Source organism: Macaca fascicularis, chromosome 10 (genome assembly GCF_037993035.2).
Source record: "Macaca fascicularis isolate 582-1 chromosome 10, T2T-MFA8v1.1".
Taxonomy (NCBI): domain Eukaryota; kingdom Metazoa; phylum Chordata; class Mammalia; order Primates; family Cercopithecidae; genus Macaca; species Macaca fascicularis.
Window position 1 is genome coordinate 103,244,812 of NC_088384.1, and position 17,402 is coordinate 103,262,213.

Sequence of the window (17,402 nt, forward strand, 5' to 3'; positions counted from 1 at the left end):
TTAACCACCGGAGTCTCAGAGCTAGAATCTCTGATGGTTAGAAAACTATCATCGGCCAGGCATGGTGGCTCATGACTGTAATCCCAACACTTTGGGAGGCCAAGACATGTGGGTCGCTTGAGCCCGGGAGTTTGAGACCAACCTGAGCAAGATGGTGAAACCCCATCTTTACAAAGAATACAAAAATTAGCCAGGCATACATATAGCATGCACCTGTAGTCCCAACTACTCAGGAGGCAGAGGTGGGAAGAGCTCTTGAGCCCAGGAGGTTGAGGCTGCAGTGAGCCATGATCACACTGCTGCACTTCAGCCTGAGTGACAGAGCAAGACCCCGTCTCAAAAAAAAAAAAAAAAAAAAAAAAAAATCCATTACCAAGGGTCAGATAGACTCCCTTACTAGACTCTGAGCTTCTCAGGGGGTAGTACTGTTGGTTTCATCTCTGTAGCCACAGAATCAAGCACAGAGCCTGACACAAAGTAGAATCCCATTATAGATGAGATAGAATGAAGGATGGAAATATAAATGGAACCACAGCCAGATGGATGATAAAATGGGTGAATGGCCATTAGGACAAATGGATAAAATGGAGGGTTAAGTAGTTGAGTACGTGGGTAGATGAATGGTTGGTTACGTGATTGATTAGATGATTAATTGGAAGGTGGGTGGGTAACTGGGTGACTGAAAGATGGATAGATGAATGAATGGATACCTACTTGGGATGACTAGATGGATAGTTGGATAAATCATGGATATATGGATGAACAGATAGATTATTGGATAGATGACCGGATCAATAACCAAATAGTTGTGTGGTGAGATGAATGAATAGATGGTGGTTTGGATGAGTGAATGGGTGGGTGGTTTTGAGGAAATATGGATAGATGGTTAGGTGTGTTAGTGGATAATGAGTAGGTTGTTTGGATGGGTAGATGGATGGAATGATTGATAGTTGTTGGTGGTTGATAGTAATATTACAATGGGTATGTGGATGAGAGGACAGTTTAATAGGCAGGTGGATGGAAAGTTAAATGGAAATGAAGTGTGATGGTTACATGGATAGAGAGTAGAATGGAGGTGAAGAATCTTTAATGTTGCCTAAAATACCTGAGTCAACCTCACTATTATCTGCCAGCTTAGGTTTCTTCTAGAATGAGTGGTGGAGCTTTACTGGATAAGCTGACTTCTAGCTGGAGTGGATAAAGAGACTGGAGTAGAGCCACCCAGTCACCAACCATCCACTGGGAGTCAGTGATGTGAATACTCCTGAATCCCCCTGACTCCCCATTGTTTAGCACCCTTGCACACAGGAATCCACTTATAATCATGATCTACCCATCTCCCCCTTCCTGCTACCATCAAAACCTGCTGTCGGGGGAAATTCTGTTTAGGGTCCAACAAAGGGTAAATTACTTATTAAGAAAATTTTTTTCTTTTAGTAGGATTTCATTTGAAACACAAGTAGAATTTCAGCCATGCACACAGGAGGTTTTGGGTGAAACAGATCTTCCCCTTGATCCTGAAATTAAACTACTTAAGTGATCAACTACTTTTTTGTTGTGATGAGTAAATGTCAAAGACTAGTGCTGACAAAAGCTAACAGTCCACAGTCTTTAAGGTAAGAGTTTTAACTTGAATTCCTTCTGGATGACTCAGAGTTTCTGGGGAGTAAGGATTGTGTTTTTCTCATCTCTGTATGCTCATTGCCCATCACAGAGCCTGGCACAGATATGGCACTTAATGAATGTTGGATGGCTGAATGGATGGGAGAATGAGTAGATAAAGGGTGGGTGGATGGATGGATGGATGGATGGATGGATGGATGGATGGATGAATGGATAGGTGAATGAGTGGATGGATGGATGGATGGATGACAGGTGGACAGATGGGTGGTTAGGTGGATAGATGGATAGATGGATGACTGGGATTTCATGGTCCCAAGCTTCTTGACTTCACTGTTTCCCCAGCAGTATGTTGCTGCTCTCCAGAACATTCTTAGAAGTAGAGTAACTGGACTATTCAGGACTCACATACAAAAACTCTTGGCCTCTCAGAAGTCCAACCTTGACTCCAGAACTTCCTGAGCAGCCCAGCAGAAGGATAGAGACCCACAGAAGTGCCCAGGTTGGCCTCAAGGATGAAAGAATTTGCATATCCAAGGGATTTAGAAGTCAGAGAGATACCATTTGGATTTTTTTCCATTGCAAATGACAGAAACATTATCAAAATGGCTTAAACAAAACAGAATTCATCTGCTCACTTGACTAAAAGATTCAAGAATGTGTGACCTCAGACCCCTTCAAATGCAGAACTCAAGACCCATCTTTAAAATTCAGTTTACTTCTCTGCATCCCTGGACTCTGTTTCCTGTTATTTGGCTTCGTTTGTAGGCAACATCCACATTCTTAGAGTGGAAGCTGTGGAGGGCATAATCCAACAAAGATTTTCATGAGGAAAGCATTGCTTAATTTTTAAAAGATAACTGCCTAGGGCCGGGCACGGTGGCTCAAGCCTGTAATCCCAACACTTTGGGAGGCCGAGATGGGTGGATCACGAGGTCAGGAGATCAAGACAATCCTGGCTAACACGGTGAAACCCCGTCTCTACTAAAAAATACAAAAAACTAGCCAGGCGATGTGGTGGGTGCCTGTAGTCCCAGCTACTCGGGAGGCTGAGGCAGGAGAATGGCGTGAACCCGGGAGGCGGAGCTTGCAGTGAGCTGAGATCCGGCCACTGCACTCCAGCCTGGGCGACAGAGCGAGACTCTGTCTCAAAAAAAAAAAAAAAGATAACTGCCTAGGACAGATAATCAGGTTAAATGTATTATGTGAGTTAATAAATGTCCTTATTGTTTAAATATTTTGAGTTGTTTCTTCCTGAGTTACTTGCAGCCAAAAGCACTCCAACTTATATAGCACATAATAAATAGCATTACTAGTGGTTTTTTTTTTCTTTTTTTTTGGGGGGGGGACAGAGTCTTGCTCTGTGGCCCAGGCTGGAGTGCAGTGGTGCGATCTCGGCTCACTGCAAGCTCTCCCTCCTGGGTTCATGCCATTCTTCTGCCTCAGCCTCCTGAGTAGCTGGAACTACAGGTGCACGCCACCACACCCAGCTAATTTTTTGTATTTTTTAGTAGAGACGGGGTTTCACTATGTTAGCCAGGATGGTCTCCTGACCTTGTGATGCACCCTCCTTGGCCTCCCAAAGTGCTGGGATTACAGGTGTGAGCCACCGTGCCTGGCCAGCATTACTTGTTTTTTCATATCACATGGGCTCCGATTTCTTTTTTTTTTTTTTTTTTTTTTTTTTTTTTTTTTTTGAGACGGAGTCTCGCTCTGTCGCCCAGACTGGAGTGCAGTGGCGCGATCTCGGCTCACTGCAAGCTCCACCTCCCGGGTTCACGCCATTCTCCTGCCTCAGCCTCCGGAGTAGCTGGGACTACAGGCGCCCGCCACCACGCCCGGCTAATTTCTTTTTGTATTTTTAGTAGAGACGGGGTTTCACCGTGTTAGCCAGGATGGTCTCGATCTCCTGACCTCGTGATCCGCCCATCTCGGCCTCCCAAAGTGCTGGGATTACAGGCTTGAGCCACCTCGCCCGGCCCGGGCTCCGATTTCTACTCAGGAAATCAGTCATTCATATTGCCAACAACTGGAGCAGGGCATTTCTTCATCAGATATTTATTGAGCATCCAAAATGCATTAGGCAGTGTCCCAGGCACTACAGACTAAATCTGAATAAGATTTGAGTCTTTCCAAAAAAAATTGATCTATTTGACCACCTGAAAAAAAACATAAGCAGAGACAAAGGAACATTGAAATTCAGATCACAGATAAGAGCAAGAGTTAGTCCCCTAATCTCCCTCATACATAAAGAGCTCTTAGAAATCAATAGCAGGTCAACAACCAAATTTAAAATGATCAAAGGCTATGAACAGACTTTTTTTTTTTTTTTTTTTTTTGAGACAGAGTCTTGCTCTGTCACCCAGTCTGGAGTGCAATGGCATGATCTTGGCTCACTACAGTCTTCGCCTCCCGGGTTCAAGTGATTCTCCTGCCTCAACCTCCCGAGTAGCTGGGATTACAGGCACATGCCACCATGCCCAGCTAATTTTGTATTTTTAGTAGAGACAGAGTTTCACCGTGTTAGCCAGGCTGGTCTCGAACTTCCAACCTCAGGTGATCTGCCCGCCTCAGCCTTTCAAAGTGCTAGGATTACAGGCATGAGCCATAGCACCTGGCCAACATTTTATATTTTTTAAAATGCAACTGGTTCTTGTTTTTTGGTGGTGGTGGTTTTTGGTGTTTGGTTTTTTGGTTTTGTTTTGTTTGGTGAGGGTGGGGGATGTTGTGTGTGTGCATTTTCTGGTTTTGATTGTTTTTTTAGACAGGATCTCACTCTGTTACCCAGGCTGGAATGCAGTGACAGAATCACAGCTCACCGTAACCTCAAACTCCTCAGCTTAAGCAGTCTCCCCATCTTAGCTTCCCGAGTAGCTGGGATTATAGACATGAGCCACCACACCCAGCTAATTTGGTTTTAAAGCTTATAAAAAGATGCTCAGGCCAGACATGATGGCTCACACCTATAATCCCAGACCTTTGGGGGGCCAAGGCGGGAGGATGGCTTGAGGCCAGGAGTTCTATACCAGCCTGCAACATAGTGAGACCCCCATCTCTACAAAAAACAAAAATAAAAAAATTAGCCAGGCCTGGTGGTGCACGCCTGCAGTACACGCTACTCGGGAGGCTGAGGCAGGAGGCTCACTTAAGCCCAGGAGTTCAGGCTGCAGTGATTTATGATTATGCCACTGCACTCCAGCCTGAATGACAGAGTGAGACCCTGTCTCAAAAAAAAAAAAAAAAAACTCCGGTGCAGTGGCTTATACCTATAATCCCAACACATTGGGAGCCTGAGGCAGAAGGATCACTTGAGTTCAGGAGTTCAAGATCAGCCTGGGCAACGTAGTGAGACCCTGTCTCCACAAATAATTTTAAAAATTAGCCAGGTGTGATGGCATGCACCTGTAGCCCAAGCTACCAGGGAGGCTGAGGTGGGAGAATTGCTTGAGCCCAGGAGGTCAAGGCTGCAGTGAGCTGTGATCATGCCACTGCACACCAGCCTGGGTGATAGAGAGAGACTCTGACTCAAAAAAGAAAAGAAAAAAGTTCAACCTCATAACAAGAGAAATGCAAATACATTCATTGTCCACATTAGTTGAACAAAAATCTGAGAGTTTCATGACTCACGGTACTGGTGAAGCTCATGTATTGAAAACAGTGAATGGATTACCTATAAGAGCACCTTATTTTAAAATTTTTTTAAGTTTTTATTTTTGTAGAAACAGGGTCTCACTATGTTGCCCAGGCTGGTCTCAAACTCCTGGCCTCAAGCGATCTTCCCGCCTCAGCCACCCAAAGTGCTGGGATTACAGGCATGTGCCATCTCGCCTGGCCCTATAGGAGCATCTTAAAGGTCAGATGTCAGCTTCGGAGGCTTTTCTGTCAATAACCTGTGGCCCTACGGAGCTTGTTTCCAGCCTTGGTTGCCCCCAGATGGCATCACTAGCCCTTTCTCTGTGTGCCCCACAGCAGTGGGTAAAGGCTGTGGCCATGTGGGATGTAGCAAGAAAGGCCCCCCTCTCAGCCCCCATTGCCCAGCACAAGGTGGTCTCAGTGGTCTGAGAGCCAGGGACCCCTGGGAAAATCCTGTTAACAAGTTTCAAAGTGGCTGGAATACATCCACTCATCCATGCTCCTACAGCTCACCCATTCGCAATTTTCACTGTGATGAAGGCACTCTCCCATCTGTCACTCATCTGTCTGATTTCATCAGCCTCCTGTAAGCCGCTGTATTCCTTAAGTTCTTTTGAGACCAAGTCTCACTCTGTTGCCGAGTCTGGAGTGCAGTGGCATGATCTCAGCCCACTACAACCTCTGCCTCCCAGGTTCAAGTGATTCTCATGCCTCAGCCTCCCAAGTAACTGGGAGTACAGGTGTGAGCCCCCACACCCGGCTAATTTTCATATTTTTAGTAGAGATGGGGTTTCACCATGTTGGCCAGGGTAGTCTCGAACTCCTGATCTCAGGTGATCCACCCGCATCAGCCTCCCAAAGTGCTGGGATTACAGGTGTGAGCCACCGCCCCCGGCCCCTTAATTTATTTTATATCCTTTTAAAGTTTATGCAAATATGATCATGTATTTCTTATGTCTTCTTCATTGTTACACAAAGGGTGGCATGTGCCATTGGCTTTTTTTCACTTAGCGATGTGTTTTGGAAATAGATCCGTGTTACGCACAGGTCTATTATTTACCAGGTGCTCGTTTCAGCTTCTGGATGCAGAGGTGACAATGAGCAGATGAGGCCCAAACCGTCACAGAGCGCAGGGAACTGGACAGAAAGCAGCCCCATTGACACTGGGAGGCAGCCTTTGCCGGGAGTCGGTCGGTCCCACAAGAAGAAAGGTTTTCGCCAGCCAGGAACAGGGAACCAGCACACACACCCCAGGCACGGCTTCGTTCAGGCTTGAGCCACCATCTGTGTCCGCTTCCAAGATCTGCCTTGAGGTCAGCAGGAGAGGAGGGGTCGTGGGAGCCTCCACAGGGAGGGGGAGGTGGGTCTTGGAGGCCTAAGTTAGCCAACTTCAAAAAGACCCGTTGAAAGAGGTTCCAAGAACAACTTCTTGACAGAGATGGCGGCATCTCTCCAGGGAACACTCAGGGGTCATATGGGGTCTCGGTGCTTGTCCAGGAGGTAAAATATTGAGGATATTTTTTCTAGCTGAGATTTTAACTTTTGGGGCGCACAGCATGATACTGTTAGCTCAAAGACGGAGGCTGCTTTCCTCCCCAGTGCAGAGTCACTCCAGACAGTGCTGGAGTCTGGAAGCAAAGATTGGGCAAATGCAGCATAGACTCCCCGGAACAGCATGGGGGTTGCTGTGGACTCGCTGGTCACCTCTAAGGAGGTGACATTTGAGCTCAGACCAGTACGACAAGAAAGGCCAGGGACAGCATTCCAGGGAGAGGTGCAGGAAATCCACTGTTCCAGGCAGGACAAAGGAAAGAAAGGAAGCCGGTGTGGCTGGATGCCAAGGCCAAGGTCAGAGGGGGCGAGCATGATAGGGCGCAGGGGCAAGGCCGAGCCAGATCTGGTGGGACCCTATTCATTTTGGATTTTAAACTGTATTCTAACTCCAGTGAAAAGACATCTGAAGGTTTTAAGCAGGGTGCTTGAAACCAATCAGGTTTTAAACAGGAGGGTGCTGTGATGTGATTGATAGTCTCAAAATCACCCTGGCTGCTGTGGAAAGAATGGTTAGAAGGGGCAGGATGAAACGTCTGGGCAAGGGATTCCTTCATACATTTTAAATGGTTTGGGTTTTTTTAAATTTTACAATTAATATAAAGTTTATTGCACAAATCTCAAGTATTTTTACATATGATTATGCTGGGATAATTACAGCACCCAGATCAAGATGGAAAATGTTTCCAGGCGAAAGGCTGGCTCCCTCGCACCCCTGCCCAGTCTATGTCCGCATTCCATGACTGTTCTGGTTCCTGTCGCTAATATAGTTTGACCTGATCTAGAACTTCATATAAATGGACTCAGAGCGTAATCTTTGGTGCCTGGCTTCTTTGACTCAGAATGTTTTTGTGATGTACTCCTGTTGTTGCATTCTGGGAAGAGGAGAATTCGCGTTAAAAAACGCTGGACCATTTTTCCCCAATATTTTGAGCCTTATGATGCAAGCTCGGCGCCCGAGAAGCTGTGCTCATCTTCAACCACCAGAGGGCAGTGCGGCTCCACAGCTGGCCCAGCAGCCCGCAGGTGCCACCTGAAGTGGGACCAGGAAGGAGGAATAACGCAAGCCTTTCGAGAAAGGATTCCGAAGGCGTCTGCTTTGAGCTGCGCCGGGCTACGGGGATTGCTCTGATGATACTGCAGCACCGTCGACGATATGTTAGACCCAGGAGGTCATGGTAAGGTGACCTTCTACAGTGACCACAGTCTATGCAGGAGGTAGATGGACACTGTAGTGGCCTCGAGAGTGGCCCAGCCACCTACAAGGCTGGGAAACGCTATTCCTGCACTCTGCCCAGCTTTAGACATGGACCGCGCCAGTGTTTAATAATATAATTGTAATAATGGTTTAAATTATCCAGGAGAAATGTTAGGTTGGTAGGTTTGTTGGTTGGTTGGTTTGAGATAGGGTCCCAATTTGTTGCCCAGGCTGGAATCAAGTGGTGCGATCACAGCAGCCTCGACCTCCCAGACTCAAGTGATCCTCCTACCTCAGCCTCCTGAGTAGCTGGGACTACAGCCGTGCACCACCACACCTGGCTGATTTTTTGTATTTTTTGTGGAGATTTTGCCATGTTGACCAGGCTGGTCTCAAACTCCTGGGCTCAAGCAATCCACCCACCTCAGCCTCCCAGAGTGCTGGGATTACAGGTGTGAGTCACTGAGCCCAGCTGAATTTATTTTTATATCCAGAAGTTCATTTGAGAATGATGATAAGCCGGCTCTGGCCAAATGCTGATTTTAAAATTCGACCATTTGGCCGTGTGCAGTGGCTTATGTCTATAATTCCCAGCATTTTGGGAGGCCGAGGCAGGAGGATCGCTTAAGCCCCAAAAGTTTGAGGCTGCAGTCATGATCACACCACTGCACTCCAGCCTGGGTGACAGAGAAAAGCAAGATCATGTATCAAAAATCTCAAAAAAAGGCCGAGCCGGGTGGATCACTTGAGGTCATGAGTTCAAGACCAGCCTGGCCAACATGGTGAAACCCCGTCTCTACTAAAAATACAAAAAAATTAGCTGGTCATGGTGGTGTGCGCCTGTAATCCCAGCTACTCAGGAGGCTGAGGCACAAGAATCACCTGAACCCAAGAGGCAGAGATTACAGTGAGCCGAGATCACGCCACTACACTGCAGCCTGGGTGACAGAGTGAGACTCCATCTCAAAAGAAACAAAAAAAATCTCAAAAACGAAAAAAAACTCAACCATTAAGTATTTGGTATTTGTTTGGGGTTTTGGTTTTGGTTTTGGTTTGAGACAGATTCTCGCTGCTCTGTTGCCCAGGCTGGAGCGCAGTGACATGATCTCGTCTCACTGTAGTCTCCGCCTCCCGGATTCAAGCGATTCTTGTGTCTCAGCCTCCTGAGTAGCTGGGACTACAGGCGCGTGCCACCACACCTGGCTAATATTTATATTTTCAGTAAAGATGGGGTTTCGCCATGTTGGCCAGACTGGTCTTGAACTCCTGGCCTCAAGTGATCCTCCCACCTCAGCCTCCCAAAATTCTGGGGTTACAGGCATGAGTCACAGCACCCAGCCAAGTATTTAGTGTTTGGTAAACTCCAGCTCTAGGTGATGGGGGAGCCTCTTTGCCCTTGATCCCCTACCCCACTCCGTGGGAATCTGGGCCCACAGAGACCTACCCACCTCTGTGGTAGGTCTCAGCCCCTGAAGTCTACTGGCCCCCTTGTGGGGTAATAAGAAATGCGTAGTACATATTACATCAAGACCCGGTACAGCACATGCATACATGTGTGTATAAATAGGCGTGTATGTATATCATGTATGTGTGCATAACTAAGTTCCACAAAGCAATGCTTCCCAAACGACTATGACACATCCTGTAATTTTTCCATCCTGCTCTGTTTTTCAGTGATGCAGGTTCCAATCTGCAAAATCAATTTCACAACCCATGGATTGGAAAACACTGGTTTAGAACAAGGATTGGCAAATAAGCTCATCCACGTGATTGTTTTCATAAGCCCCATTTAACAGAGGGTGAAACTGAGACTGAGGAGGTGTCGTGGCTTGCCCGTGGTTCACAGCTGGAGGTGGGCAGAGCTGAAACTCCGATCCTGCACTCTGACTCAGGTTGCAAGCTCTGGTCCACAGATACATTTTATTACTCTTCACATGATTTTTTTTCAAACTTTGACCTGATTCTATAAAACTTGGGTGATTTCACTCGAAATGTAAATTTTCAACTTCTCTAAAATCCAAGTGGATCCCTGGCCTGCATTTGCACATAAGCAGCTAAAGCCATCCCACGGCTGCCCCTGCGAGCTGACTCGGGGGCTCTCCAGGTTGACCCGTTCGCCACAGTCCTCACCATGCTGTGTTTTCTTTTTTCCTTTGTTGAGACAGAGTCTCGCTCTGTTGCCGAGGCTGGAGTGCAGTGGCACAAGCTTGGCTCACTGCAACCTCCAACTCCCGGGTTCAAGCCATTCTCCCGTCTCAGCCTCCCGAGGAGCTGGGATTACAGACATGGGCCACCACGCCTAATTTTTTGTATTTTTAGTAGAGACGGAGTTTCACCATGTTGGTCAAGCTGCTCTCGAACTCCTAACCTCAGGTGATCCACACGCCTCAGTCTCCCAAAGTGCCGGGATTACAGGTGTGAGGCACTGCGCCCGGTCACCATGCTGTGTTTCCTCCCTGACATCCCGAAGTCAAGCATCGGTCGCCATTGATCCACACAGCTGCCCGCTGTTATTCTCATAGTGGAGAAATATTTTTTCCATCAAAAGTGGAAAAATAAAAACTAAATCAAGGGGCTTGCATATTTCAAGAAAAGCAATAGTGGAACACGGTGGCTCACACTTGCAATCACAGTGGTTTGGGAGACTGAGGTGGGAGGATCGTTTGAACCCAGGAGTTTGAGACCAGGCTGGGCAATGTAGTAAGACCCCATCTCTACAAAAATCAAGAAGTAACTGGGCGTAGTGGCACGCACTTGTGGTCCCAGCTACTCGGGAGGCAGAGGCAGGAGGATGGCTTGAGCCCAGGAGGTCGAGGTTGTAGTGAGCTCTGATTGTGTCACTGCACTCCCACCTGGGCAACAGAGGGAGACCCTGTTTCAAAAAAAAGAGAGAGAGAGATAAAAATAAATGCACAGATTATTCAAACACGTGTTTTGTTGTTGTTGTTGTTGTTGTTTGGTTTTTTTTGGTTTTTTGAGACAGAGTTTTGCTCTTTCTCCCAGGCTGCAGTGAAGTGGCGTGATCTCAGCTCACCGCAACCTCCGCCTCCCAGGCTCAAACAATTTTCCTGCCTCAGCCTCCCAAGTAGCTGGAATTACAGGCACTCACCATCACGCCCGGCTAATTTTTGTATTTTTAGTAGAGGCGGGGTTTCACGGTGTTGGCCAGGCTGGTCTCAAACTTCTGACCTCAGGTGATCCACCCGCCTCGGCCTCCTAAAGTGCTAGGATTATAGGCGTGAGCCACCGCGCCTGGCCTCTAACATGTTTACTATACAAAGAAAGCATGTCTATGTGAGTGTTACCCCAGCCTGTTTCCCTAGCTTATATCCCTGCCTGGGTCCCGGGAGAAAACCCCAGCTGAACTCACTCCCCTACGTCCACGTCTTGTCTCTTTTGTCCACAGCTGTGTCCCCAGCACCTGAAACACAGCCCAGTGAAGAATAAGTCCCTAGTTAATAATTAACTTGTGGCTTTTATACAAAAGTTTCTCCAACGATGACAAAGATGTAGTCATGGTTAAGAGCAGGCATTTTTTGTGTCGTTAGACTGGGTTCAAGTCCAGCTTCCGCTACCCACAAGCTGTGTAGCCTCAATCCCTCTGTACCTGATGTCCTTTGCTGCAAAATGCAGGTCATTAGGATGCAATGTGCATAAATTGCCTGGAGCACAGGCGATGCTGTGTATGTAAATGAAGTTTCCTTCTTCATCTCATCAAGATGAACCAGGTCAATACTCAGCTGTCTTAACAAAGCTTGTAGGACCCAGCTGGCCCAGGCTTAGGCTATCTGCGGGACCAGGGAGGCGAGTTTTCGATTAACACCACAATCTGAAAAGAGTGCCCTGGGCAGATGAGAGCCCTAGACCAGGTGGCAAAGCCACGGGTTTCATCCCCGGTCACATGTACAAGAACCCACCTGACCATCCTTCTGGGGTAGTTTTCTGAACTAAATTAAAAAACGGCTGCGTCCAGTGGCTCACACCTGTAACCACATTACTTTAGGAGGCCGAGATGGGAGGATCACTTTAGGCCAGGAGTTCTAGACCAGCCTGGCCTACATGGTGAAACCCTGTCTTTACTAAAATTACCAAAATTAGACGAGCGTGATGGCACATGCCTATAATCCCAACTACTCAGGAGGCTGAGGCCCGAGAATCGCTTGAACCCAGGAGGTGGAGGTTGCAGTGAGCCGAGATCACGCCACTGCACTCCAGCCTGGGTGACAGAATGAGACTCTGTCTCAAAAAAAAAAAAAAAAAGAGAAAAAGAAAAAACTAAAAACTTATTCCTCAGGCTCTCTTCAGCCAGGGTCTGATATGTTCAAGGTTCCACCCATCAGCTGTATTTGGTACTGATTAAGTGGGAAGAAAGGTGACTGCACGTGGACTATCCCACGTGTCAGTGTGGACCAGCCCAGGGCCAGCGTGGTTCTGGCCTCAGTGCATCTGTTTCTTTGCAGCCCAGTCCTGTGCGGTGGCTTCAGTGGTTTCCTGGAAGCTCAGACCTGATGGGTTTCTACAGCTCTCCATGTGAGTCCGTAAATACTGTTTCGGGGTTTTTTTTTGTTTGTTTTTATTGTTTTTTTGTTTTGTTTTGTTTTGTTTTGTTTGTTTTGTTTTGAGATAGACTCTCGCTCTGTCGCCCAGGCTGGAGTGCCATGGCACGATCTCAGTTCACTGCAACCTCCGCCCCCTGGGTTCAAGTGATTCTCCTGCCTCAGCCTCCCGAGTAGCTGGGATTACAGGTGCGTGCCACCACGCCCGGCTAATTTTTGTATTATAGTAGAGATGGAGTTTCACCATGCTGGCCAGGTTGGTCTTGAATTCCTGACCTCAAGTGATCTGCCTGCCTTGGCCTCCCAACATGCTGGGATGACAGGCATGAGCCACCGTGCCTGGCCTGTAAATACTGTTAATGCATCAGTGAGATCAAGCCCATGAGTCTGGGATAAGTCATGCACAGATGATGGGTATTAGACCGGACATACACAATTGTGGGGGGAGCTGGGAAGTGGGGGTCTGAGGAGGGATCTGGAGTCACCAAGAAGGCGATCTGAGAAGCTGTAGGGCAAGTTCAGAGGACTCAATGGGAATCTGTGGCCTCTGCAGCCCAGCAGCTGATGACGGGCCAGGTGCTGACATGCAGGAGTCAGGAAATTGACCTGGATGCGGAGTGGCGGAGAGCAAGGACAAGCTGGAGCCTGCTGGCGCCACTTCAGTTATCTGTCCCACATCTAACCACAGCGACCTTGCAACAGCAGAGGCTGCGGCTTCCTTACAGCCTTGGAAATCTCACACAGCTCTTCTTTTGGTCAGCTCTAACTGGGAACCACTCGAGAGCCAGGATTCTGGGAAATGTGGTTCCAGCCTAGCCAGGTTGGCACGGAACTGACTGGTGCACTTACTAATGCCTTGTGCTTAAACTGGTTGGGTGAATTCTGCTCTCTACCACTGACCTGGCTGACAGAGACCTTGGACAGTTCTGCAGTGGGTACTGTCATTGTTTTGTCCACACAAGACCTTTTGTTTGAATACTTTCCCACTGTATGAGTCTGCACCAGAAGAGGCTTGAATCTCACTTTCCCTGCCTCCCTTGCAGTTAGAAGTTTAGCCATGTGGCCTAGGCTCAGCCAATCACATACACCCAGGTGGCACCCAGGCTCAGCAATCAAATTCCCCTGATATTGGTTGGCTCTGTGTCCACACCCAAATCTCATCTCGAATTGTAAGCCCCATATGTCAGAGGAGGTGCCTGGTGGGAGGTGATTGAACTGTGAGGGCGGATCTCCCCCTTGCTGTTCTCGTGATAGTGAGTTCTCACAAGATCTGATGTTTAAAAGTAAGGCACTTCCCCCTTTGAACTATCTCTCCTGCCGCCGTGTAAGATGTGCCTTCCTTTCCCTTTGCCTTCTGCCATGATTGTAAGTTTCCTGAGGCTTCCCCAGCCCTGCAGAAGTGTGACTCAATTAAACCTCTTTTCTTCATAAATTACCCAGTCTCAGGTAGGTCTTTATAGCAGTGTGAAAATGGACTAATAAAACACCTAAAAAGCGCTTAGGCTCAGTCAATCAGATGCACCTACATGGGACCTGGGCTCCGCCAATCCAGATACATCCACATGTGAAAGCAATGGAAGTGGATTCTGATGCATGGAATCCAATATGGCAAGGAGGCAGAAGGGTCATGCCCAGTGTCACTAGAGAAAGTCACAGTGTTTGAGCCCAGTGGGGCAGTGATGTGGGAAGTCTTTATTTTTTTTTTTCCAGATGGAGTCTCGCTCTGTCACCCAGGCTGGAATGCAGTCGTGCAACCAAAGCTCACTGAAGCCTCCACCTCCTAGGTTCAAGTGATTCTCTTGCCTCAGCCTCCTGAGTAGCTGCGACTACAGGTGCGCACCACCCTGCCCCCGCAGGGTGGCAAATTTTTGTATTTGTAATAGAAACGGGGTTTCACCATGTTGGCCAGGCTGGTCTCAAACTCCTGACTTCAGGTGATCTGCCCGCCTCAGCTTCCCAAAGTGCTGGGATTACAGGTGATAGCCACCGTGCCTAGCCAATGTGGGAAGTCTTAACACAAAGGTCCTGCAATGTAATCTGGACATTGTTTGTGGCTGTGCAATCTCCTAATCCATCTCTCCGGCCCTCCCAGGGATTTGTGAGCCACTCAATATGCTTTAACAAATGCCTTTTCTGCTCAAATTAGCTGAAGTGGATTCTGTTATTTGCAACTAAAAACCTGACCCCTCCTAATTCATGTAGCCCCCAAGTCTCAGTTTCCCAAGCTGCACAAAGAGTGGAATAACCACCCCAGTGGGCAGCTAAGAGGGGCCTGGGGAGTCATTCTGTGAACTCACCACGGTGTCACACACACGGGGCTAGTTGTGACTACGGCAGTGTTGTCTGATCACTCACTGAACTGGCTTGGGAAGTAAACAGACTGGTTTGAGTCCCGGCTCTGCAGTGACCTTTTGTGTGACCTTGAGCAAGTTGCTTCTTTCTCTCTGAACCTCAGTTGCCTCAATGGGAGAATGGGCCTGTTACAAGGGCCTGCTCCATGTAGGAAGTTATTACAAAAACCAAAGGATTACAGCATGGAAAGTCTCAGCACAGAGCCCCACATGGCACATCAGCGACACTTGGAGGAATATAGGTGATCTTTGCTTCTCTAGACTAAAGAAAATAAGAGTACAGATGGGGTCCTGACGTACCCTGATATGAACGTGGCAACTAAATGCTGACCTTTGGAAAACTCAACTCTGATTAATGCCACTGGATTACATAGTTTAAAATGGACGGTCAGCCAGGCGTGGTGGCTCATGCCTGTAATACACTTTGGGAGGCCAAGGCGGGTGGATCATTGAGGTCAGGAGTTCGAGACCAGCCAGGCCAACATGGTGAAACCCTGTCTCTACAAAAAATACAAAAATTAGCCAGAAATCACCTGAACCTGGGAGGCGGAGGCTGCAGTTAGCCGAGATCGTGCCATTGTACTCCAGCCTGGGCAACAGAGTGAGACTCAAAATAATAAAATAGACAGCCAGGCACACTGGCTCACACTTATAATCTCAGCACTTTAGGAGGCCGAGGTGGGTGAATCACTTGAGCTCACAAGTTCAAGACCAGCCTGGGCAACGTGGTGAAACTCCGTCTCTACAAAAAAATTAAAAAATTAGTTGGGCATGGTGGTGTGTGCCTGTAGTCCCAGCTACTCGGGAGGCTGAGGCAGGAGGATGGCATGTGCCTGTAGTCCCAGCTACTTGGGAGGCTGAGGCGGGAGGATGGCGTGAGCCTGGGAGGCGGAGGTTGCTGTGAGCAGAGATGTCGCCACAGCACTCCAGCCTGGGTGACAGAACGAGACCTTGTCTCAAAAAATAAATAAATAAAATAATTGGGCTCAGTCCCCTCGGTAAGAAACCCCCTTCAGGTTCTACTCAATGGTCAGCCCCTCAGAGAGGGCTCCCAGTCACATCATCTTCCTACCCGCCTCCCTCTCTTTATTTACCTTCAGTGCATCTTGCCCCCCGGGATTATATTACATGCATACAGGTATCAAACTGCTTCCCAGTGAGAGTGTCAGATCAATAGGGACAGAGACCGAACCTGTTTTGTCCACCACTGTGTCACTACTGAGGACGTGACTCATACAGAGAGCTCAGTGCACAACTGTCTCCGGAATGCAGGGTTTTGGCCCACGTGCTCACTGTCCCCAGTGGGCCTGATCTCTCCACAGGCTGCAGTTTTGCCTATGGCCACCAGATGGCAAGCGTGCTGGACTGCATGAAAAGGTCTGAGCCAGTTCCTGTCTCAGTCATTGCCAAAGGAAACCAGTAAGGACCTGGCAGCTTCTGCCAGCTTCTGCCAGGTTCACCAGGCCCCATTGTGTCTCCCTCTTCTTCTCCTCATTCTGAAAACACTCAACCCAGAGTGGAACCTTCAAGCCCTTCCCCTCCTACCTGGCCTCTCACTGACCCGCTGGTGTGGCCTGAGAAGTAAGCAGGTTAGAGAGTGTTCTAATGAGGTGGAGTGGATTCTGTTATTTGCAACTAAAAACCTGACTCCTCCAAATTCATGTAACCCTTGAGTCTCAGTTTTCCAAGCTGCACAGAGTGGAATAACCACCCCAGTGGGCAGCTAAGAGGAGCCTGGGGAGTCATTTTGTAATGGTGCTCACTGCAGGGCCATTTGCCGTGGCCAGTTTGGGGACAATCTGAACGTCCACCAGCTGGGGGCTGGCCACATGCACTATCCCCTGTTCACATAGCAGACATCACACCCTCTAAAAATGGATGGAGGTGCTGTTGAACTGCACCGATATAGATCAATACTCAAGGCTTCAGATTAAGATTAAAAAAAAAAAAAAAAAACAGGGCAAGGGGACAGGGCAGAAGAGTGTGTATAAAATGCTACCATTTATGTAGAAAAAGGGGGCTGTAATCCCAGCACTTTAGGAGGCCAAGGCGGGCAGATCACCTGAGGTCAGGAGTTACAGACCAGCCTGGCCAACATGGTGAAACCCTGTCTCTACTACAAATACAAAACTCAGTTGGGCATGGTGGCAGGTGCCTTTAATCCCAGCTACTCGGTAGGCTGAAACGCAAAAATCGCTTGAATCCAGGAGGTAGAGGCTGCAGTGAGCTGATACGGCACTACTGCACTCCAGCTTGGACGACAGAACGAGACTCCGTCTCAAAAAGAAAAAGAAAAAAGAAAGGAGTAGAGAAAAATGTCTCTGCATTTGTTTGTAAATGCAGACTGTCCCTGAGGACTCTGTGGGAATGGGGATTGGAGGGGACCAGGTGGCAGGGAGGGAGAGGCTTTATACTCTGGGCCCTTTCGTATCTTCAGATTTGAGTCATGTGGCTGTTTTATCTGGTCAGATGAATGGTAAAACTAAAAGCAAC